General features: G+C 40.9%; 1 pseudogene; it reads right to left on the reverse strand.

The window, feature by feature from the left end:
• Window positions 1-430: 430 nt before the first annotated feature.
• LOC139416241 (uncharacterized) lies at window positions 431-20,354 on the reverse strand (annotated as a pseudogene).
• Window positions 20,355-24,523: the final 4,169 nt, after the last annotated feature.

Here is a 24,523-nt window from a genome sequence, read left to right on the forward strand (position 1 = left end):
TGCAAATGTATGTTTTCAATAAACATTGGAGACAAAAGTTAACATGTTGTCAAAAATCTAAGCCAACCCAGTCTGTCTTGCCCCAAAGTTGGACAAGCGTCAGTTTTGTGGCGCAGCGGTCCAAAGCACTGCATCTCAGTGCTAGAGGCGTCACTACAGACCCTGGTTCGATCCTGGACTGCATCACAACTGGCCGTGATTTGATTCCCAAAGGGTAGCGCACCATTGGCCCAGCGTCGTTAGGGTTTGACCAGTGTAGCCTGTCATTGTAAATAAGAAATTGTTCTTAATTGACTTGCCTTAAAAGGTTAAATTAAAAAAATTAAAAAAAGACAGCCCCACTTTAGCTACTCCATGCAGTCTTACTTCAGCTAGCTATGGTTGGTAAAGCGAGATAACAAAAAAAAAGAAGACAATTACAAAATTGAAACCTAATATGGGAAACTTTATTTTTATGCATCAGTACATAGTATGCACATTTACGTCACAATGCATTATTTATGACAATTTTATAACCTTAACATCAAAACAGCAAAAAAAAAATGTCACTGATCTTACCGTGTGCTCCGTGGGGTGTGCATCCTGTTTGAAGTTTGCTCTGCACTCTCGTTGATGACACAATTTTAGGGCTTTCTGTATAGTGGTCTAATGTTGGTGGGGTATTTCAGCCTGTTTTAATGTTAATCCTGAATCACTATCATAAAAAGTTTGAGTTTACATTTATTTCACCTTTATTTATACAGGTAAAACAATTAAGAACAAATTCTTATTTACAATGACCTGTCAAATATCAATAAACAATTATACTATAGAGATAGATGTACAGCGCATTCGTAAAGTATTTTCCCACATTTTGTTACAGCTTTATTCTAGAAACAGGATTTTTTTTTAAACCCCCCTCAATCTACACACAATACCCCATAATGACAAAGCGAAAAAACTGGTTTTTAGAAATGTTTGCAAATGTATTAAAAATTAAAAACAGAAATACCTCATTTACATAACTATTCAGACCATTTGCTATGAGATTTGAAATTGAGCTCAGGTGCATCATGTTTCCATTGATCATACTCGAGATGTTTCGACAACTTGATTGGAGTCCACCTGTTGGTAAATGCATTTATATATAATTTCTTTTGACTGTTGGTACTTCACCCCTTTTCTCCCCAATTTTGTGATATCCAAATTGATAGTTACAGTCTTGTCCGTAAAGAAGTTGCAGCAATGGGACTCGAGAGAGGCGAAGGTCGAGAGCCATGCGTCCGAAACTGCGCCAAGCCGCACTGCTTCTCGACACATGCTCGCTTAACCCAGAAGCCAGCTGCACCAATGTGTCGGAAGAAACACCGTACAGCCGGTGACCGAAGTCAGCGTGCATGCGTCCGGCTGCCACAAGAAGTCGCTAGTGCGATGGGACAAGGACATCCCAGCCGGCCAAACCCTCCCCTAAACTGGACGGAGCTGAGCCAATTGTGCGCCGCATCATGGGTTTCCTGGTTGCAGCCGGCTGCAACACAGCCCGGGATCGAACGCAGATCTCTAGTGACGCCTCTAGCACTGCGATGCAGTGCCGTAGACCACTGTGCCACTCAGGAAGCCCTTGTGGTAAATTCAATTGATTGGACATGATTTGGAAAGGCACACCTGTCTCTGTAAGGTCCCACAGTTGACAGTGCATGTCAGAGCAAAAACCAAGCCATGAGATCAAAGGAATTGTCCGTAGAGCTCCGAGACAGGATTGTGTCGAGGCACAGATCTGGGGAAGGGTACCAAAACATTTCTGCAGCATTGAAGGTCTCCAAGAACAGTGGCCTCCATCATTCTCATATGGAATAAGTTTGGAACCACCAAGATTCCTCCTAGTGCTGGCTGCCCGGCCAAACTGAGCAATCGGGGACAAGGGCCTTGGTCAGGGAGGTGACTAAGAACCCAATGGTCACTCTGACAGAACACCTCTGTGGAGATAGAACCTTCCAGAAGGACAACAATCTCTGCAGCACTCCACCAATCAGGCCTTTACGGTAGAGTGGTCAGACGGAAGCCACTCAGTAAAAAGCACATGAAAGCCCACTTGGAGTTTGCCAAAAGGCACGTAAAGGACTCTCGGACCACTAGAAACAATATTTTCTGGTCTGATGAAACTCTTTGGCCTGAATGCTAAGCGTCACTTCTGGAAGAAACATGGCACCATCCCCATGGTGAAGCATGGTGGTGGCAGCATCATGCTGTGGAGATGTTTTTAAGCGGCAGGGACTGGGAGATTGAGGGAAAGATTAATAGAGAATACAGAGATATCCTTGATTAAAACCTGCTCCAGAGCGCTCAAGACCTCAGCCTGGGGCGAAGGTTCACCTTCCAACAGGACAACGACCCTAAGCACACAGCCAAGACAACGCAGGATTGGCTTTGGGACAGGTCTCAATGTCCTCAAGTGGTCCAGCCAGAGCCCGGACTTGAAACCAATCATATATATCTGGAGACCTGAAAATAGCTGTGTAGCGACGCTTCCCTTCCAACCTGACAGAGCTTGAGGATCTGATTAGAAAAATGGGAAAACTCACCAAATTGAGGTGTAACAAGCTTGCAGCGTCATACCCAAGACGACTTGAGGCTGTAATCACTTCCCAAAAAGGTGCGTTAACAAAGAACCGAGTACTTATGTAAATGTCACATTTTTTATAAATGTGCACACAAAAAAATTACTTTTTGGCTGTCATTATGGGGTACCGTGTAGATTGAGGAAAAACACTAATCCATTTTAGAATAAGTCTGAAAATTAACAAAATGTGGAAAAAGTTAAAGGGTCTGAATACTTCCCGAATACACTGTACACACACACACACACACACACAAATAAAACACAAAAAGCAAAGCACATCCATATAAAACAAACATTCAGTAAAAAGTCCCTCTAACATCCACCTGAATTGCCCTAGAGCAGGGGTGTCAAACTCATAGTCCTCTGTAGCTCAATTGGTACACCATTGCACTTGCAATGCCAGGAGAGGGTTTGATTCCCAGGACCACCTGTATGCAAAATATATTCACGCAAGACTAAATCGCTTTGGATTAAAGCGTTTGCTAATAGGCATATTTTAATCCATGGAGGCTTTAGTGTCTGCAGGTTTTTCCTTTCAATTAAGCACTAGACAACCAGGTGTGGGTCTCTAATTAGTTCCTTACTAATTAGAGACCTTAATACATCAAGTACAAGGAAGGAGCAAAAACCCAGACACTTGGATTGAGTGACAGCGGTGCGCTGGAGGCACCAAATCCAAACTTTATGAAAACTTTGAGATCACGAGGTGCAAAAAAAACTAAAAGCAGATTTACCTAACTCTATGGAGATTGAAGGGATCTCCTGGGTTAGCCATCCCTGAGTCCGAGCTGAAATTTACTTCAAAGTGCATTTCAAGAAAACATTGGAGAGATGCTCAGCTATATAGAATTAATAAATACTGATATGTGCTCAAGAGGTAATCCTACAGATTCACATCTTTCAATGAGAAACTGATTTTAATTAGATCAGTAAGGTCAAATAATTACATTAACATATATTGCTAAGAATGAGAGAGTAGTGTGGGTCTCGAACCCATGCCACCAGCACCAATGACAAACACACTAACCACTCTCCAATAAGGGATATCCCTAGGACATGTGCTTATTGGGCCAGTATAGTAAGGCCCTGTCCACAAGCAAACCCAAACCCTCAGCACTTGTGTACATGTGAAACAGTCTAGGTGTAAATAATAGGGTGAATGCACTTAAGTAACTCTCAGCTCTGTTAAAAATACTCAAGAAAAACAACATTAAAAACAGGGTCAGATGCCCCACCAACATTAGACAACTACACAAAAATCCCTAAAATAAGTAATCAAATCAGAGAACAGTCAGATTAACACAATTGACAGACATGGTGGTGTAGCAGGACGATAGGAATGCCGTGATCGGTGGTTCAAATATCAGAATCTTGATGGGCTCGGCCACAGTAACATGGGGTGACGTGTAATGATGAAACAAATGTTTTGGAGAATGTTTCTTTGGGATCATCAGGAGACTTCCGGACAACTGACACAAATGTTCTGGCAACGTTACAATGAAACGTGTCTAGAACATTCATATTTTAGAGTTTGCCATGTTCTGTGTATGTTTGGTGGGACATTGGAATATTCTCCCAACCCTTAGAAAACGTATCTAGAACATTGAATATTCAGTGAACATGGTAACCACGTTCTGGGTAAATTGTGTTTGACATTAACGGAATGGTCTCTTGGAAACAGTCCTTGCACTTCACTGGAACATTCCTATGAAAACGGTAGACTCTTAAGGGAACTTGCTCTGAAGTTGTGGGAACATTTGTTGTCAGCAGGGTTTAGAGAGGTGGAAAATGCATGCACCTATTCACCTGGTGGTCTATTGCACCTATTCACCATGGGCTGCTAACTTCCCTCTCTCTTGCTGCCTTATTCGTGTGCTGTTCTGTACCCTCAATAATGGCTTGAATAATAGGCGTTAGAAGTTTTATATGCAGAGACCATGGCATGTTTTCTAATATGAGATTGTGGCAGTTAGCATTCAGACCTTATGACTACACTCCCAGTCAGTAGCCTTTTGGACGTATGGGCATTGATTTGGACAGCAAACGGGTTATTTGTTGAATGAACATACCCCTGATCAATTCATCCCAGCGTCTCATATTTTATTACAAAATTACTGTTATATTACAGCTGTTATGATCAACACATTTCAGCAAAGTCTATATTATGCAAATCACCCTGTCATCACTATCGACATCTGTAAATTAACCAAAACATTGTGACATGTAATTTGATTACTGCGCTAGTGTCAGAACATTGTTGCAATTTTTTCTCTCTCCATAGGATAGCTCTAAAATGCTGCACTGTTTGCAGTGCTACGCATCGAGTACTACTCCACAAGTTTATCGAGTGCTGGCACGCGTAATTGGCAGGAAACCAAATGTTTTTTAATGTCTATGCAAATACAAATAAAAAAAAGGTAGCTTTTTATTTTTTAATTAGGAGAAATAAGATTACTATTCTGCCCTACAAAGCAAAAAAGGCACTAACTGCTCATAGTGTAGAACTGAGAAAGATGGCTTTTATTTACCTTGTTTCACAGTAACTGCTAACATGACCCTCACTTTCTCCAAAACACAAGAGGCAGGATACTTGTCCACATGTATTTCACGAAGAAAAAAAATAAAACAGCTAATTTGACCAGTTACTGCCTTTTTTGCTTGATAGGGCAGTATTGGTTGTGAATAGGCTACGCTGTGGTTGTTGTTTGCCCTGTTCCATATCCTTTAACAGATGTATAGGAGCTCTTAACTTATCACATCCCAAAAGAAAACTACCTTCATAACACATGAAAATAAAAATCACACCATTTGAATGGACCCAATTATCCAAAATACAGTAATGACATGACTAGAAATGTATATAAAATAGCTGTAATATTCTAGCAAGTGAATGCTGCATAGTTATACATGACTTCATTGTCAAAGATGTGTGTATCATTTATAAAACAGAAGAAAATTACATTTCATAATGGTTCAAAAGAAGAAAAAAAAAATATATATATATATACATACACACTGTAGGTTCAACTCACCACTTATCCATTCCTTCCCTTATCAGTCAAGGGGTGGCCTATACTATGTGCAGTGTTAGACAAAACAAACCCGATTTTTGGACGTTTAGGTAATACACCAGCATCCTCTTATGTAAACATATATTAAACATAAATATTATTTTTTCCCAATCTCAGAAAAGTATCCCAAACAATCCCAATCCTCCCAAACTGAGCACAGCCAAAACAAAGCACCGTCTCGATTTGAGATGTAACTGAAACTGTTTAAACATGTACATGGAGGACAAAAGGACTAAGACTCTTGACGGCCGTTCACATTGGGTAGGCAATAAGTGGTCGAATCTCTGACTGGTGACCTCGAAGGATCTTCTGGGCTTACCTCACCTTGTCTATGATTGAGTCAACCTTCACCTCGAACCTCCAGTTGCTCTGGCTCAGTCAGAGGTCTTCCTGCTCTTTGACCAGCCAGACCCCATTTCTGGGCCTCTTCACAGAGTTTGTCCTCAGCCTCATCAGTCCTTCTCATTTTCTGGTCCCTCCAGCAAGGCATTCTGTTGCATTCCTTCAAAAACCGGTCGTTGTGCAGCATGGCATGAACAGGGACTCCAATGATATTGACTGGGCAAGGCACAAAGTTCACTCTCCTCAAAGTGACTGATTTTTCTGAGTTTCCGGTACCTTCCAAATGCAGTGCTTGTGTCCCTGTTAGAGATGGTGGCCGATGAGAGTTGGGTACCGTTACCTCTTCTGACCACACCTGTGTGGAACTGCAGTCTTGCTGTGTGGCCTGTAGAAGGTCCAATTATGTTTGTCAGTCTTATGTATGACTGCATTTGGACAGGGCCAACAGCCAAGTCCGGTGGTTTTGAGAGGACCGTCTGTTTGAGAGACTCCTTTGACAGATTTGTCAAAAGAATCTTGGGTTGATTCTTCAGGACGACTTTCGCTGCTGCACTTAACAAAGCATAGTTGATTTCAGTGTTCTTGTCCAAGGGTTTTCGACTCTTCTTTTTGCCAGTCTTTTTAACCTTTGAGGTAGCAATGTCCAGAGTACTCTGCATCTTTACTAAAGGCCTGAGTACTGAAGTACAAGACCTGTAACCATAGACATCCTTACTTTTAAGTACAGTAGGCTTGTGACCTTCATCTTTGAGTCCCTCAATAAAAGTGGCCAATTCCTTTTCACTGTCAAAAAGGTCATCTGACATAGGACTGAATGCCTTCAGGGTCTCCAGTAGAGTAGTTTGGCCAGCTGAGGTAAATCGCGACCATGACAAGACAACCTTCTCTGCAGCTTCCTTACAATTCATGGCATATACCATCTGTTAGCATTGGCAATACTCACGTCCGAGATGAGCCCTGTGGGAAAGAAAAGTAATAAAAAAAATCAATTAGAAAATGTGCAGTGACTTCGTACTAAAACTTCTGTAAATCATTGACATTCAAAAACTTTATGGGACATTTCAGGTTGCTGATTATGTAGGCTAACATTTGATTCAAAGTACCACAGACAAAAAGGGGAAACCCAGACACGTCAAGGGGAGTACAAATCTGAAGCATCCGTTTAGAACTTCCAATCACCACCAAATGTGGTGATGAGCTGAAGTCCAGTGGCAAGAAGTGGGAGAAAATGGTTAAATTAAACTTGGCTGACATTCTTTTAATTCAATCTCAATAGAGCTTTGGGTTCCTGATGCACTTTTTTCATGCATAAAAAAAATTATGCTTCAACTAGCGAGTTAATGCGACCACTATCTGACTTTTTTAATTAATAAGGTGACTGGGAATCATATTTTGTAAGCGTTCTGCCGTGTTTGAGAAGTCAAAGCCCTTTGGATGAGTTCTGTACACCTGCCACTCTTGAGTTCTGCGCCAAGCAGAGCAGGCAGGGCCGTTGCGACTCCAGACACCGTGTACACATGCAGCTTCAGAGCCAGTACTGTTCTTCCTTCAGACAAGCATGCATAAACATTCATTTTTAAATCTCCTTCACATTCGCTTGTAAAATGTACAAGCTCAACAATACAGTAGCTCCCACAACACACAGGTAACAGGTAGATAGCATATTTAGCTAGCGAGCACAAAGACATGCTAACAGCCTCCATGGAAATTCAACATTGTGCTAATTTTATTAGCATTCTGATAATAGGCGCAATGGTATTTGGCTTTTTTTAGCACCCCCTTGAGCATTATTTTTTTAAATTTCACCTTTATTTAAACTAGTTGAGAGAAAGTTCATTTGCGACCTGGCCAAGATTTTTTTTATTTTACTAGGCAAGTCAGTTAAGAACAAATTCTTATTTTCAACTGCCTGTTCAGGGGCAGAACGACAGATTTGTACCATGTCAGCTCGGGGATTCGAACTTGCAACCTTTCGGTTACTAGTCCAACGCTCTAACCACTAGGCTACCCTGCCGCCCCAAGATAAAGCGTAGCATTTTGACACATAAGAGTTACACATGGAATAAACAAAACAGTCAATACAGTAGAACAAAATAAAACAAAAAGTCTATATACAGTGAGTGCAAATGAGGTAGGTTAAGGAAATAAATAGGCCATGGTGGCAAAGTAATGACAATATAGCAATTAAACAATGGAATACCGTAAATCCCAGGATGCAAAAAGGATGGTATGGAGATTTTTTAAAATCTCATATATATATATATATACATATACATATACATATATATTTTTTTTTAAATCGGGGAAAATCGCACACACCCCTAATGGAGGCATTGTTATTAGGATATTTGTCACAGAGGGGATGACATGTTAAACATCATTTGGTCCGAAAGATGGTTTTATACAGAGGGTTGTTCTATAACGGAATGTGTACAAGTAGGTTAGTTAAAAGGGATGAAGTGGAAAACCTATAGGAGGATAGCGCTCCAAGATGAGGGATATACATGACAACCTGTTCAATACTGAGCCATACCGACTGACAAGTGGTGTGGATTGGGAAAGTTCGGCTCAGTCCTACAGTATGTTATTAATAGCAGTGTTTACGTTATCCCGGCAACTACCGGATTTTGGCCAATAAAAACATGAAGCCAAAAAATAAAACTTGCTGACCAAATTGACGAGAAGAAAGCATTATTTTGCAATGCAATTTTTTTAATTAATTGGACATACCAGTGGATGTACAGTGGCTTCAGAAAGTATTCGCACTGATCGACTTTCTAGATTTGTTGTTACAGACCAAATCATTTAAAGTGGATTAAATTTATATTTGTCATCACTGGCCTACATACAATACCCCATGTCAAAGTGGAATTATGTTTTTCTACAAGTTAATAAAAAGCTGAAATATCTTGAGTCAATAAGTATTCAAGCCCTTGGTTATGGGAAGCCTAAATAAGTTCAGGAGTAAAATTGTGCTTAAGTCACATTGACTATCTCAGCTCGGTAGCCCACACACAATATATTTTTTAAGTCCCTCAGAGCAGTGAGTTTCAAAACAGATTTTTGCCACAAAGACCAGGGAGGTTGTCCAATGCCTTGCAAATGGCAGTTATTAATTACACTTTGGATGGTGTATCAATAGACCCAGTCACTATAACGAATCAGGAGTCCTTCCAAACCCAGTTGCCGGAGAGAAAGGAAACTGCTCAGGGATTTCACCATGAGGACAATGGTAACTCTTAAAAATAAATACATAAATACACACACACACACCACACAGTGGGGCAAAAAAAGTATTTAGTCAGCCACCAATTGTGCAAATTCTCCCACTTAAAAATATGAGGCCTGTAATTTATCATAGGTACACTTCAACTATGACAGACAATGAGAAAAAAAAATCCAGAAATCACTGATTTTTAATGAATTTATTTGCAAATTATGGTGGAAAATAAGTATTTGGTCACCTACAAACAAGATTTCTGGCTCTCACAGACCTGAAACATCTTCTTTAACCTCTGTCCTCCACTCGTTATCAGTATAAAAGACACCTGTCCACAACCTCAAACAGTCACACTCCAAACTCCACTATGGCCAAGACCAAAGAGCTGTCAAAGGACACCAGAAACAAAATTGTAGACCTGCACCAGGCTGGGAAGACTGAATCTGCAATAGGTAAGCAGCTTGGTTTGAAGAAATCAACTGTGGGAGTAATTATTAGGAAATGGAAGACATAGAACCACTGATAATCTCCCTCGATCTGGGGCTCCACGCAAGATCTCACCCCGTGGGGTCAAAATTATCACAAGAACGGTGAGCAAAAATCCCAGAACCACGCAGGGGGACCTAGTGAATGACCTGCAGAGAGCTGGGACCAAAGTAACAAAGTTTACCATCAGTAACACTACGCCGCCAGGGACTCAAATCCTGCAGTGCCAGACGTGTCCCCCTGCTTAAGCCAGTACATGTCCAGGCCAGTCTGAAGTTTGCTAGATAGCATTTGGATGATCCAGAAGATTGTTTCATCTGACCATATGACAAAATAACTTTTTGGTAAAAAACTCAACTCGTCGTGTTTGGAGGACAAAGAATGCTGAGTTGCATGCAAAGAACACCATACCTACTGTGAAGCATGGGGGTGTAAACATCATGCTTTGGGGCTGTTTTTCTGCAAAGGGACCAGGACGACTGATCCGTGTAAAGGAAAGAATGAATGTGGCCATGTATCGTGAGATTTTGAGTGAAACCTCCTTCCATCAGCAAGGGCATTGAAGATGCAACGTGGCTGGGTCTTTCAGCATGACAATGATCCCAAACACACTGCCTGGGCAACGAAGGAGTGGCTTCGTAAGAAGCATTTCAAGGTCCTGGAGTGGCCTAGCCAGTCTCCAGATCTCAACCCCATAGAAAATCTTTGGAGGGAGTTGAAAGTCCGTGTTGCCCAGCAACAGCCCCAAAACATCACTGCTCTAGAGGAGATTTGCATGGAGGAATGGGCCAAAATACCAGCAACAGTGTGTGAAAACCTTGTGAAGACTTACAGAAAACATTTGACCGCTCTCATTGCCAACAAAGGGTATATAACAAAGTATTGAGATAAGTATTTGGTCAATAACAAAAGTTTATTTTCCACCATAATTTGCTAATAAATTCATTAAAAATCATACAATGTGATTTCTGATTTTTTTTTCTCTCATTTTGTCTGTCATAGTTGAAGTGTACCTATGATGAAAATTACAGGCCTCTCATCTAAGTGGGAGAACTTGCACAATTGGTGGCTGACTAAATACTTTTGCCCTACTGTGTGTGTAATATATGTAGTTTAATGGCTGTGATCGGGGGGGGGGGGGGGGGGACACATAGGATGGATCAACTAACCTAAATGAACAGATGGAAAGGAAGCCTTTACAGAATAAAGACATTCCAAAACATGCACCCTGTTTGCAATATGGCACTAAAGTAAAACTGCAAGAAATGAACTAGAAGTCCTGAATACAAAGTGTTGTGTTGGATTTGCCCCAAGCATGTCACTGAGTACCACTTCACAACTTCCATGGTCGTGGCTGCATCATGTTATGGGAATGCTCGTCATTGGATAAAAATAAATCTGAATAGCGCTAAGCACAGGCAAAATCCTAGAGCAAAACCTGGCTCAGCCTGCTTTCCAACAGAAACTGGGAGACAAATTCACCTTTCAGCATGGCAATAACTAGGGTCTCACATTTTGGGGAATATTCAGAGGTGGAAACTTTGTGGGAATTAACAAATGCTAATTTGCGCACCAAATGCTAACTAACGCACCAAAACCAGACTTTCTTCCCAGCATGACTGGAGCTCCATCCGAACAAACTGCAGAAACCATATCCCACGAAAGATTGTTGTCTTTGAAGTCATCCACAAGTTTTCACATCGGCTGCCTTAGTTGTTGTTGTAAGAGGCTTACAAAATAAAAAAAATCTTCCTTTGTCACGTCGTCTTTCACATAGCGCACGAATACAGCAAACTGGCTTAGATTGGAAACGTCTGTGTTCTCGTCGAGTTGAAGGCTGAAATTTGCCAGGCTTGAAATCAGATCTACAACTACTTGAGCCAAGATGTCTTTGCTCACGTCCTCTATTCTGTCGCTGATGGTGTCATTTGAAAGAGGAATTTGGGATAATTTAACTTCAGCCTCTTTTCCCAGCATGATATTCGCCATCTTCAACACAGCTGGTTTTATGAGCGTTTCATCAATGCTGTGTGGTTTTCCCTGCTTTGCGATCAGGAAAGCAACTTCGTACGATGCTGTGAGGATCGGTTTGTTGATGGGTACAAAGCCGAGAACAGGTAGAGTAGCCTTTTCATCGAATCTGTCTCTCTTCACCTTGAATTCAGCGAGCGTTGTGTTCTTGTATTTTCCATCTCCATGCAGCTTAAGGAAGTGTTCTTAGTTTTGCCGGTGCTAGACTAGAATTGCTCAACTTGGCATTGCAAATCATGCAGTTAGGACGCTGACTCCCATCACGTTCCGTTATACATGTGAATCCATATTGTACATATTCGTCCGACCACTTTCTTTTTTTGCTCGACATAGTAAGTATGAAGGGATTAAAATATTAAGAAAGAAATCACAAGACGTACCATCACGACAGTCACAAGTCGACTACTGAGCGCACCAAATCCCCTGCAGCACAGATAGGCCAAGCGATGTAGCGTGATCACCTGCAGCCAATGATGGCCAAGCGGGCGTGTCATCACGAATCATATGAGTCGGATGTGTGTCTTGACCTCCGCCGAACCCGAGACTGACTCACCGAACCCCTGGGGTTCGATCGAACCCAGGTAAGAACCACTGCACTACAGGCTAGGTCCATCAACCACTAGACTTCCTGCGCACTCTTGACTGAGTGATAGCCCCGTAATAACAGAAATATTGGGATACCTAAAACAAAACTTAACAGTAGACACCAGCAGGCTCGTAAGCATTCATTCAAACAGCACTTTCGTGCGTTTTGCCAGCAGCCCTTTGCTGTGCTTCAAGCATTGCGCTGTTTTTGACTTCAAGCCCATCAACTCCCGAGATCCGGCTGGTGTAACCGATGTGAAATGACTAGCTAGTTAGTGGGGTGCGCGCTAATAGCGTTTCAAACGTCACTCGCTCTGAGACTTGTAGTTATTCCCTTAATCTGCATGGGTAACGCTGCTTAGATGGTGGCTGTTGTAGATGTGTTCCCGATTCGAGCCCAGGTAGCGGCGAGGAGAGGGGCGGAAGCTATACCGTTACACTGAACATCCAATAGTCAAAGGTATATGAAATACAAATGTTATAGAGAGAAATCGTCCTATAATTCCTATAATAACTCCAACCTGGGAATATTGGAAGACTCATGTTAAAAGGAACCACCAGCTTTCATATGTTCTAATGTTCTGAGCAAGGAACTTAAATGTTAGCTTTCTTACATGGCACATATTGCACTTTTACTTTCTCCTCCAACACTGCTTTTGCATTATTTAAACCAAAATTGAATACGTTTCATTATTTATTTGAGGCCAAATTGACTATTGATGTATTATTTTAAGTTACAAAAACTTCAATTAAGTATTGTTGTAATCATTTTATTTAAAAACAATTATTGTTATTGTTATATATATATATATATATATATATATTTTTTTTTTAAATGTATTTATTAAATTGGCTGATTAAAATCGGTATCGCCTTTTTTGGTCCTCCAACAATCGACCTCTAGTTAAGCAATTGATGGTGTTGACTAAACATTTATTCTAACGTCACCAATGTGGTAAAAAGGATGTGTAATAACCCCAAATTGATGGTCAAACAGTCCGCTTGTGTAATGTACACTGAACCAAAATAAACATGAAACAATAAGATTTTACTGAGTTGCGGTTCATAAAAAAATAAAAGTAAATTGAAATCCTAATCTGTGGATTTCACAACTGGGAATACAGATATGGATCAGTTGGTAAGAGTGTGGATCAGAAAACCAGTCCGTATCTGGTGTGACCATTTTTGCCTAATGCAGCGTGACATCTCCTTCGTTGATCAGGCTGTTGATTGTGGCCTGTGGAATGTTGTCCCACTCCTCTAATGGCTGTGCACAGTTGCTGGATATTGGGCGCAAGGTCAATCTGACATTTGCATTGGCCATGCAGCATTTACAGTGATATGGCCTCAGAAGTCAGGGCATTCATTCATACTTTTTGCGCTTGACGGAGCAGTGCAGAGCCGTTGTCAAGTGAGTGTCTCCTACAGGATGTATCACCCCCACCTACCGTCAACCAATTATGTCTATGCTGAAATATACAGAGCCCTCTGCCTTGTTAACAAATTTGTGAGGCGCATGGCGAAGCGGTACGGAGCTCGAAGCGGTACAGAGCTCGCATTTGCATCACACCCTGGTCCAGGCTGTCGCTGCTGCTTACTGGTCTCGCAATTCTTTTTCCTCACCAGCTCAAGTCCTCTTCAGTGTATTCCGGCTCAAATAAATAGGGCTGTAGGTCCCTATGTAAAATAATATATTGTTGTTCAGTTCTTCTTGGAAAGAGGAATCCGACACACCCAGTGTAGCTAATTATTTAGCAGTTGCGAATAGACTGGACAGTAACATAGCTCCCGTGAACCTGCAAACTTAGTCAATCCCCATTTTGAAAATAATGTCTTAAGAGGACGGGAACAGGGAAGTATGGCTCACGTCAAAGCTGTTTATAACTAACCCAAGGTAAAAACCACTGCCTGTTGTTTCCAAAGGGAAACAATTAGTCATAGTGGGCAGAACAAGCAAGGAGGGAGCAGAGCCAAGCAAGAGCTAGCGAGATCCTATTTGCGCTTTCTCACATTCTGTTAGGGACCCCCTACTCTGAAGTGTGCAATGAAGCAATTCACCCATGCACTCCTAAACAATTACATTTTGGAAACCTTGGCAAGTAGTGACAAAACTTAGTCTCCTGTTCATAAAAGACAGTAGTTTTCAGAACAGAAAACTGTATTGAGATCAAATGTTTCATTGATCAACACATTTGCAGAACATCAGCCAAAATAAATCTTGTGCCATATTCTCCCACTGGGCTTCCTCACCATCATATTTTGTAGTGAATGGGAAAGCCAAGCAGATGTGTCACACTTAACATCTTATGGCTTGAGGGCACTATTTCGACGTCTGGATGAGGAGCGTGCCCAAAGTAAACTGCCGGTTACTCAGGCCTAGAAGCTGCATATGCATATAATTGGTAGATTTGGATAGACAACTCAAAAGTTTCCAAAACTGTTAAAATAATGTCTGAGTATAACAGAACTGAAATGGCAGGCAAAAACATGAGTAAAATCCATCCAGGAAGTGGGATTTTGTTATGTGGATAGTTTCAATTGAATGCCTAGTGTATCTAATGGGTTAGGACCCAGATTGCAGGTCCTATGGCTTCCACTAGACGTCAGACTTAAGCCTGAAACAATGTCTAGTTCTGAAAAATGAAGAATGAGACCTTTGTCATTGGACTGTAGAATCATGCAGTGCTGGTTTGCACGCGTGACCGAGTGCGCGCCCTTCGTCATTTTTCCTTTCTATTGAATACACCATTGTCAGGTTGAAATATTATCAATTATTTAGACAATTGAATCCTACAGACGAATAACCATATATGTGACAAATAAAAAATAAAAAAGAGATACATGAAAAATCATTATTGGACACCCTTTTTCTATAGTGAACCGGTTTCACAAGCTTTCTACGCGCTAATTAACAATCATTTTAAATTTAAAGATAAACGGTTATTCCACGAGAGCCTATGTGCACCACTCAGAATGGACGGTCAAGCGCACAACCTTTCTGTTGCTGATGAAAATCGCAGAAATGTGGGAAAGAAACGTAAAACAAAACTAAAAGAATGGAAAGACAGGCAAAGGAAGATCTTACGGGGTGCGGGAAAACCCTATACAAAGGGTCAAGAAAAAAAAATGGGAAAAGCTGTCCAAAAGAGGTATGTGGAAGAACCGTATATCAAACAATCAAGCTAGCTAGCTATAGAGTACAGTAACTAAGATGTATGTTCTGGGTTGTAAAATTTGTAACTATAGAGAAAACATATTAGCTAAAGTTCGTTGGCTACTAACTCATACATTATCGTTACAAATGTTATTGCTAGATTATAGAAGAAACATAGCTAGCTAGTTACACTGTATCCTGCAGGGAAGAGTGTGTTCCATGACGTGCAGAAAGGATTGTGGAAAGTTGACTGATGAGCGCAAGTTCCTACACTGTCCCATACGAGAAACAACAAGCGTTGATTCTCTCCGGCTTAGAACTGGTTAGAAATAAGACAAAACGCCTATTATTATAATATTTATATTGAACACTTGCATAGTTTAACTTTGACAGTAATGATACGTACATTAACGTTAACTCAAAGTGCTGTTACACAATGGTGCAATACAAACTCATTATGTGTATAGATTGGGAGTGTGTGAAAGATGGAGGTCCTGATCAAGCAATATCCTGAATGTGCTACAGTATATTACATTCTGAATTCATCATTGTCAATTTTTATTGCAGCATGAGGTGGAACGGAGACGTAAACCTGAGGATTACAAAGGAGAACAAACGACAAACAAACCTTCAAATACCATGTACAGCAAGCAGGCCAGTGATTGAATGTGTGCAAGGTCACTTTCATGTCTGTGTACCAGCTAACCAACAGCCGTCTTCAGGCAAGTGAAAATATGAATTAATGTCTATATGAATATCAATTATAAACATATTGTATTCTCTGTACTAGTTTTTAATAACCTGCTAATTGAAATTAATTGTTTTAGTCAGGTTATTCAGGAAAAGTTAGCTGAGGCAGGTGAGGTTGCAGGGTCTCCAGATCAGGCTACTGAGGCTAGGTCTCCTTTAGAAGATGGAAGAGGGAAGCATAGCAATAGGTAATGCGCTATGGATTCCAGCCTGGATTATTTCACTATAGCAGTGCACTAAACAATCTTCTAAACATTAACATAGAGTATCGAATGGATGAATAGCGAATTCTGAAACAAAAATATAAAAATGTTTACTTTTAAACAAAATGATGGTAACTAAGCTGTCCAACTACCACCTGAGCATTGAGGACTGAGTGCCGATTACCTTCCCACTCCCACCGGACAGCACCGGCCTTATTCTCAACGCCCTACAGGACCCCTCCCCCCCCGCAGCCACAAACGGCAATGGCGTGACCGGGATTTGTACCCTGGTTATAGCGACACAGTTGCACTCTAAGGCAGGTCCCTAGACCATTGAATACAAGCTAAACAACACCTTGTTGTCTCCTTACAGGCCACATCGGATACATGCTACAGTGAAAGAGGGCATCAAGGAGCATATTCTATCTTTCCCAAGAACCCAGAAACACTACTCTCGGATGAAGGGGGATGTACACAGAATACCTCAGCCCTGATCTGAATTTGTTGCGAATGTACCGACTCTACAAAGAGAAAAATACCACATCATCTGCAAAATTCTGGGTTTATAGGGACATTTTCAAACAGCAGTCTCAATTTCGGCCAACCCAGGAGTGACACCTGTGGCAAATGTGACACATTCTTCACTAAGATGTCAGCAGCAACATCTGAAGAGGAAGATTGCAGTTGAAAGTGAGTTGCACCATCGAAAAGCCGAAAAGGCCTACACAGCTTCAAAGTGACACTGAGTGGGCTAAAGCCAATGCTGACTGCCACGTCATTTCTGTGGATCTACAGGGGGTGATGTACACCCCTAATCTGACCCACTCCAATGTCTACCAGCGGCAGCTGTCAAATTTTAACTTTTGCATCCAGGAACTTGGAAAAGAAGGGATTGCACACCGAGGGTCCATTGAGGTGGCAAGCTGCATATTGAAGTGGTTTTCTGAACGTTTTGTAATATTGACCTTAGGGACCTGCATATTGGCACATCACATTGATCCATATTTGATATTTACAAGTTGTGCTTGTTTTGATTTCATTAATTTAATTGTATTCTATTTTTGTAGTTATTCTATGGTATGTTCACATTGAGGACTTCATTTTAAATGAGACTAAGATTCCATGACTCAACTTTTGAGAAAAGTCAGTGCTAAAGGTGATAGACCACCTTTAAATGAACCTCCATACAAATTAATTAACTACATATTGCATTTAAGTTATTTACATGAAGGGCATCTGTACTTGAAAGTACTTAAAATATCATATCAGGTGTTAAAAAAGGACATCTTACAAGAGTCATGCAAAATGTCACATATACTGTTCTTCCACAAACTGAAATCACTGGAGATCTACTGTTATTCCACATTCTAAAACTTAAAACGGCAATAAAAATTTTTTTATTTTTTGAAATAAAAAAATATATCAATTGTTGGAAGATATGGGTATGGTGAATTATTTGTCAACCATAAAACACCTAATGTGGTACACACAATTAATAATATAAAAATAACTGATTATCTTAAAATGGAAAAATTGTCACATATGGTTCTTCGTCTGTAGGATTCAATTGATAACCTGAGGATTAATTATAAACATCATTTGACATAGACAAATTTTACAGGTACTATTAGGATGCACTCATCTGCATGTTCTGACCGCTTTTGAGCCAGTGGATTATGAACAAAACTGAGTTTTCGGGATAAAAAGAGGGACTTTATCGAACAAAAATTGTGCAGCTGGGACTCTTGTGACTGCAATCATATGAAGACCTTCAAAGGTAAGCAATTCATTTTATTGCCATTTCTGACTTTTGGAATTCCTATACTTGGCTGTAAAATGTTTGTATGCTTTTTTATGCGGGGTGCTGTCCTCAGATAATCGCATGGTATGCTTTCGCCGTAACGCCCTTTTGAAATCTGACAAAGTGGCTGGATTAACTAACTAATCTTTAAACCGATGTATAACACTTATTTTTTATGAATGTATATTATGACTATTTCTCTATTTTGAATGTGGCACTCTGCAATTTCACCAGCTGTTGTCGAGGTGGGTCGCTAGTGGAACGCCTGCTCCAGAAAGGTTAACATCCAGGGATGTTGGTGGTGAAGTCTTTACAAAGCCAGGCAAAATGCATCAACCTAGATATCCTGCAATGTCCTGGCAGATAGGAACCCTGTTGAGACAAGTCCCATAGCTCTACTGAATGACATCAACTTGCGTGATCGTGCCATCGGCGAAACACAAAGGCCACAATTACTACAAAACATGACTCAATTCATTTTTTGATCAGATCGCAAGCTCAATTGAAGATGGGAGAGTAAAACCAATGATGCCATCACGAAAGAGCAAAAATACAGCTACAGTGCATAATGTCTGAAACACCCTCTCATCTCTTATGTAGGGAGACAGGAAAAAACAGTTTCATTTGCAGGTCCTAATTTTTTTAAATCCATCACCATTATCAGACAACTTAGGCTGTCCTACACCCGTGCCTGATTTTCATTTACCTAGTTAAGAACAACTTATTATTTATAATGACGGCCTACACTGGCCAAACCCGGACAACACTGGTGGGACTCCTAATCATGGCTGGTTGTGATACAGCCTGGTTTCAAACCAGGGTGCCTGTAGTGATGCTTCAAGCACTCAGATGCAGTGGTCTAAGGCACCTTCCTACATTGTCTGAAAATGCTGGTGGAAAATAGGGTTTTATTGAAGAGAAACTACACTGAATTTGTAGTACTATGACAGTACATATTTTTCAGTCCTCCCTAGCGGCTCACCATAAACGCCAGGCCTTTGCAGCCTGGACGGGAATGCTTTATGTATGAGCCGCCCATGGCACACGTGTATTACCGGGAATGCACTTCAAGCCAAGACAATAGTGCAGATCTAGCGGCCACTATCGACTGCCTAGGCTACACGAGTTGTCCCCCCCCTCCAGCTAGGCATTATTCGGGAAACACTTTACGCCACGTTGATAACTACCCAAAGTGACCTTTTCGCAGCAGGTTATGAAAATGGACGTAGCATGTTAGGAGACTGAGGTTAAGGTTATTAAACGGTTAGAGAAAATGCTACTCTAACCTGCTACCAAAATCAGAAGATTGTGTCCTGGAATTATTCTGCACTGTGTTTAGGTTGTGTGTGTGTGTGTCAAAATACCTATTAATTTAACCACTTTTTCACTAAAATATTTTTACACAACCAACCATTTCATGAAATGGGAGACAAGTTAAAAATCATGCTTGTGTTTTGTTCCACCTCGGCTAGTTACATTAGGGGCATCAAAAAAAAGTGTAGAGCCGGCCTTGCCACTACGCACTAGCCTATAAAATTTTTTTGTGATATATTGAGTAAACATACTTGAATTGAGTCACATTAGTTAGATAAGTAGATGCTCCTGTGCTCATTCGATTATTTGAGTAGTTAGCTAGTCGGTACTCCCAACAGCGGAAGAAAGTCATCAACATTAGCTACAAACAAAGTGGATAGCCGGTTAGTAGCATTGTTCCGCTGGCCAGAGAAGAGGCAGGGCATTTGAAACACGAGTCGACGTAGCTAAAGTTAGCTAGCTAGAAAGCCGTTACGTTTGAGGCCAGACCCCCCCAAAAGCATTACATTCCTGACTCGAGGACAAGAGAACATAATGCCGTATTGACAAACCGGCTGGTAACGTTCGTTAAAGCCAGCGAACGTTAGCTTTTTAAACACCTATGCTATCACGGCTTGCTATCCTTTCCCCCATATAATAGTTTGTGCAACGTTACCTTCTTGTGCAAACCGCTGCTCCCTTGGGCCGATAACTCCGATCAAATTTGAACAAGGACACACTTTCTTTACAAAATACTAAAGGGAACTGCACTCACGCCTCCTCATCAAATATTGCTTTGACGGGTACAAATCTAGTCAAGCCTTGTCCAAAGTAAAATGGCAACTGATAGGGGTGTTTCAGTTTTTAAGAACTGAAAGAGAAGACGGGCGGAGTTTCGTCTTCTTCTTTGGTATAATGGCGTTCCCACATTTATTTGTGCATGCCGCCACCTACTGTGCGGAAGTGTGTGATGGTTACATTTTGTATTAAAAGGACGGCAGAAAGAAAAAAATGGCATCACCAACTAACCCCACACACCACTATTCCATAAAAATGTAAAACACCAGTTGCGATTTTAGCATGTAAATCTTGGTGGGGCAAACAAACCGAAAAAATTGGGGATGCATGCCAGCAAAGACACTACACAACACAACAATAAACAATACATTAATTGCACTATAAAGGTAGCAAATGATGCCCGCAAACTGTTAGGGCCTACACAAAGATGTCCCAAAAGCAGAGTCCCAAAAGCAGTCCCTTACAACAGAATTACCTTACCACCGTTACACCCGGCTTTCAGCGGATCCTTGTCTGGCAGTGAAACAGTTCATTCAGCCTCATTTACTGCCTTTTAAAAAAACATAGCTGATATGACTGACTTGCTTAAACAATTAAACAAATGTGTTTTCTAATTACAATTGAGATGTAAAAACTATGGCCTATGGGGACGACAAGCGGATAAGTGGCAATCCATAATTCCGATTAAGACATTAATGAGTGAACTAGGACGAACATAGTCAATATAACTATTTGATCAGCACTTTTTAAATGTACAGCGATAGAATTCAGAACATGGGCCGTTCTTAGTGTTCTCCCTGTACACCAAGTCAGAACTGTAGGCGAAATTAAGAGGGAAAAATATACCAAATTATTAGGGTGAGGCACATGGGCTATTAACAGCTTACTACACAACATAAACTGAAAACACTTATCTCCCTCACTAGCTTTGAGCAACAGCTGTCAGAGCAGCTCACAGATTACTGCACCTGTACATAGCCCATCTAGTATTTAGCCCAAACAACTACCTCTTTCCCTACTGTATTTATTTTATTTATTTATTTTGCTCCTTTGCACCCCATTATTTTTATTTCTACTTTGCACATTCTTCAAGTCAAATCAAATGTATTTATATAGCCCTTCGCACATCAGCTGATATCTCAAAGTGCTGTACAGAAACCCAGCCTAAAACCTCAAACAGCAAGCAATGCAGGTGTAGAAGCACGGTGGCTAGGAAAAAATCCCTAGAAAGGCCAAAACCTAGGAAGAAACCTAGAGAGGAACCAGGCTATGTGGGGTGGCCAGTCCTCTTCTGGCTGTGCCGGGTGGAGATTATAACAGAACATGGCCAAGATGTTCAAATGTTCATAAATGACCAGCATGGTCCAATAATAATAATAAGGCAGAACAGTTGAAACTGGAGCAGCAGCACGGCCAGGTGGACTGGGGACAGCAAGGAGTCATCATGTCAGGTAGTCCTGAGGCATGGTCCTAGGGCTCAGGTCCTCCGAGAGAGAGAAAGAAAGAGAGAAAGAAAGAGAGAATTAGAGAGAGCACACTTAAATTCACACAGGACACCGAATAGGACAGGAGAAGTATTCCAGATATAACAAACTGACCCTAGCCCCCCGACACAAACTACTGCAGCATAAATACTGGAGGCTGAGACAGGAGACATTCTTCCACTGCAAATCTACCATTCCAGTTTTTACTTGCTATATTGTATTTACTTTGCCACCATGGCATTTTTTTTGCCTTTACCTCCCTTATCTCACCTCATTTGCTCACATCGTATATAGACTTGTTTCTACTGTATTATTGACTGTATGTTTGTTTTACTCCATGTGTAACTGTGTCGTTGTATGTGTCGAACTGCTTTGCTTTGTCTTGGCCAGGTCGCAATTGTAAATGAGAACTTGTTCTCAACTTGCCTACCTGGTTAAATAAAGGTGAAATAAATCAACAACAAAAAATACACATAGTATTACTTTCTTAGCTACAGTATACCTATCTCCCTGGCATATTACATAATTTATGTAGCAGCATACAATACATTTTTGGACTCACGTTGTTGTGCTGTGCTCACTTGAACAGAAAGGTGGCTCGGTGGTCCTTCGTGGGCAAATTTTGTCATCAAACTTTGTTATCAAAGTCTGCCATTCTCTGCATTTATGGTGCTTTCAAGACAACTGGGAATTCAGAAAAAAACAAGGTCAAATCATTGATCTTCAGGTCGTAGCTCTAGAAAGAGGCCCGACTTACAATTCCGAGTAGGATGACCTTTCAAAATGTATTTTCCTAGTCAGAGCTCATTTTTCCCTGAGTTCCCAATTGTCTTGAACTCACAGAAGTCAGATTTCCCAGTTCCAAGTTAACAGTTGTTTTGAGCGTGTCAGAAATCATGTTGGATTGACAGCATGGCCAATGTTGAATGCTTATCATTTTAAGCTTGGAAAAGATACCCTTAAACCCAGACTTGGGACCTCACAGCCACTCCACTGAATAGCAGGCTAGTGATTGCTTTGCAATGCTTGCAGTTAGCCACTGATTCCTTCCAAACCACTCATTGTTGAATTTGCGATTTCCAACTTGTGTAATGTTTATGTCCAATGGTTGATATGTTTTATCTATAACTTCTCTTCATATGACAAGGATTAAAAATGATTTGCCAGTAGATTGCCGACTTGATTCATGATGATGACTGCTAGCTAATATTTTGAAAGTATGATGTTGACATGATCAGTCCAATCAAAGCTACTGTAGATATAATGTGATTTGACGTCATTTTATCTGTGGCCAATGACCTTGAGCCTTCTTGGATGGGCACTTCTAATGTAAATCTATGGCAGCACCCAAGTGGCTTGAATTTTCGAGCTCTACCCTTAAATTTGGCGGTGACAAAACACTAAGCCAATCACAGCACAAATAGAGAACATTACCCCTAGGCTCCATATTTTCCGCTGGCTGCCCCACCACAGAAAGCACTGAGCGAGGCTGAAACACCTGCCTTTTGGAGCTGCCTTACTCAAGAAAGAAAAAAATAAACCATGTTTGTTTGCGGCTTTATTAACTTTATTAACTTTTTTTACATTGTTTGCTAACTGATCTGCGACACGTATTAATGCCCAAATAAAACAGGCAAGCCCAAATGACGGGTCGCCACTGAAAAACACCAACCCATTCCAGAACTTTGACCCTAGCTGATCGTACACCAGGCCAATGGACTGGGAAGACAGGACTCTTCTGTTCAACAGACCTTGTAACTCTTCTGCAGTAAACCTCATACACCCAAGCACTTCTCTACAGCTGTCACCACATCTATTTTCTGAGATTTACGTTACTTTTCTTCTGTACAGTTGATAACTATGGCAATGAATGCTAAGAAGCCAACCTTACCAACGCACACATTCTTATCAATCTGTATTGGATTAGGTTTACCCTTGACCCATCATCCTCTACTCCTCACTACCTCAGCATGCATCACCTTCTGTTCTACTCTGACATTGGCAACCTCAACCCGCCTGTCGCACTGGGTACTTCTGATCCCCAGGTCTTTTATACAGGTAACGAGTTCAAACAGGTGCAGTTAATACAGGTAATGAGTGGAGAACAGGAGGGCTTCTTAAAGAAAAACTAAGAGGTCTGTGAGAACCGGAATTCTTACTGGTTGGTAGGTGATCAAATACTTATGTCATGCAATAAAATGCAAATTAATTACTTAAAAATCATACAATGTGATTTTCTGGATTTTTGTTTTAGATTCCGCCTCTCACAGTTGAAGTGTACCTATGATAAAAAATTACAGACCTCTACATGCTTTGTAAGTTGGAAAACCTGCAAAATCGGCAGTGTATCAAATACTTGTTCTCCCCACTGTATATATTTTTTCCACCTATACTACACATTCCTTTGTCCCATGCCCACCTACACACTTCTCACATCTCGGAATCTCCGTCCTACACACTGTTGCAACATGACCATAGGCTTGAAATCTAAAACACCTTAGTGGGTTCGGGCACAAAAGCTTTCGCAGGATAACTGACAAATACTAACATGACTTTGTGGGGTAAAGAATCTGCTTCAAAACTCAAAAGGACTGACAGTGTCTTCTCAGTGTCACCACTCTTGCCACTGGGTCTACGTCACAAGCATGCCCATTAGACATTATCAGTGTCATTAAAAGGGAAAGTGATAAATATTTATGTTTATAC

Source organism: Oncorhynchus clarkii, chromosome 9 (assembly GCF_045791955.1).
Source record: "Oncorhynchus clarkii lewisi isolate Uvic-CL-2024 chromosome 9, UVic_Ocla_1.0, whole genome shotgun sequence".
Taxonomy (NCBI): Eukaryota; Metazoa; Chordata; class Actinopteri; order Salmoniformes; family Salmonidae; genus Oncorhynchus; species Oncorhynchus clarkii.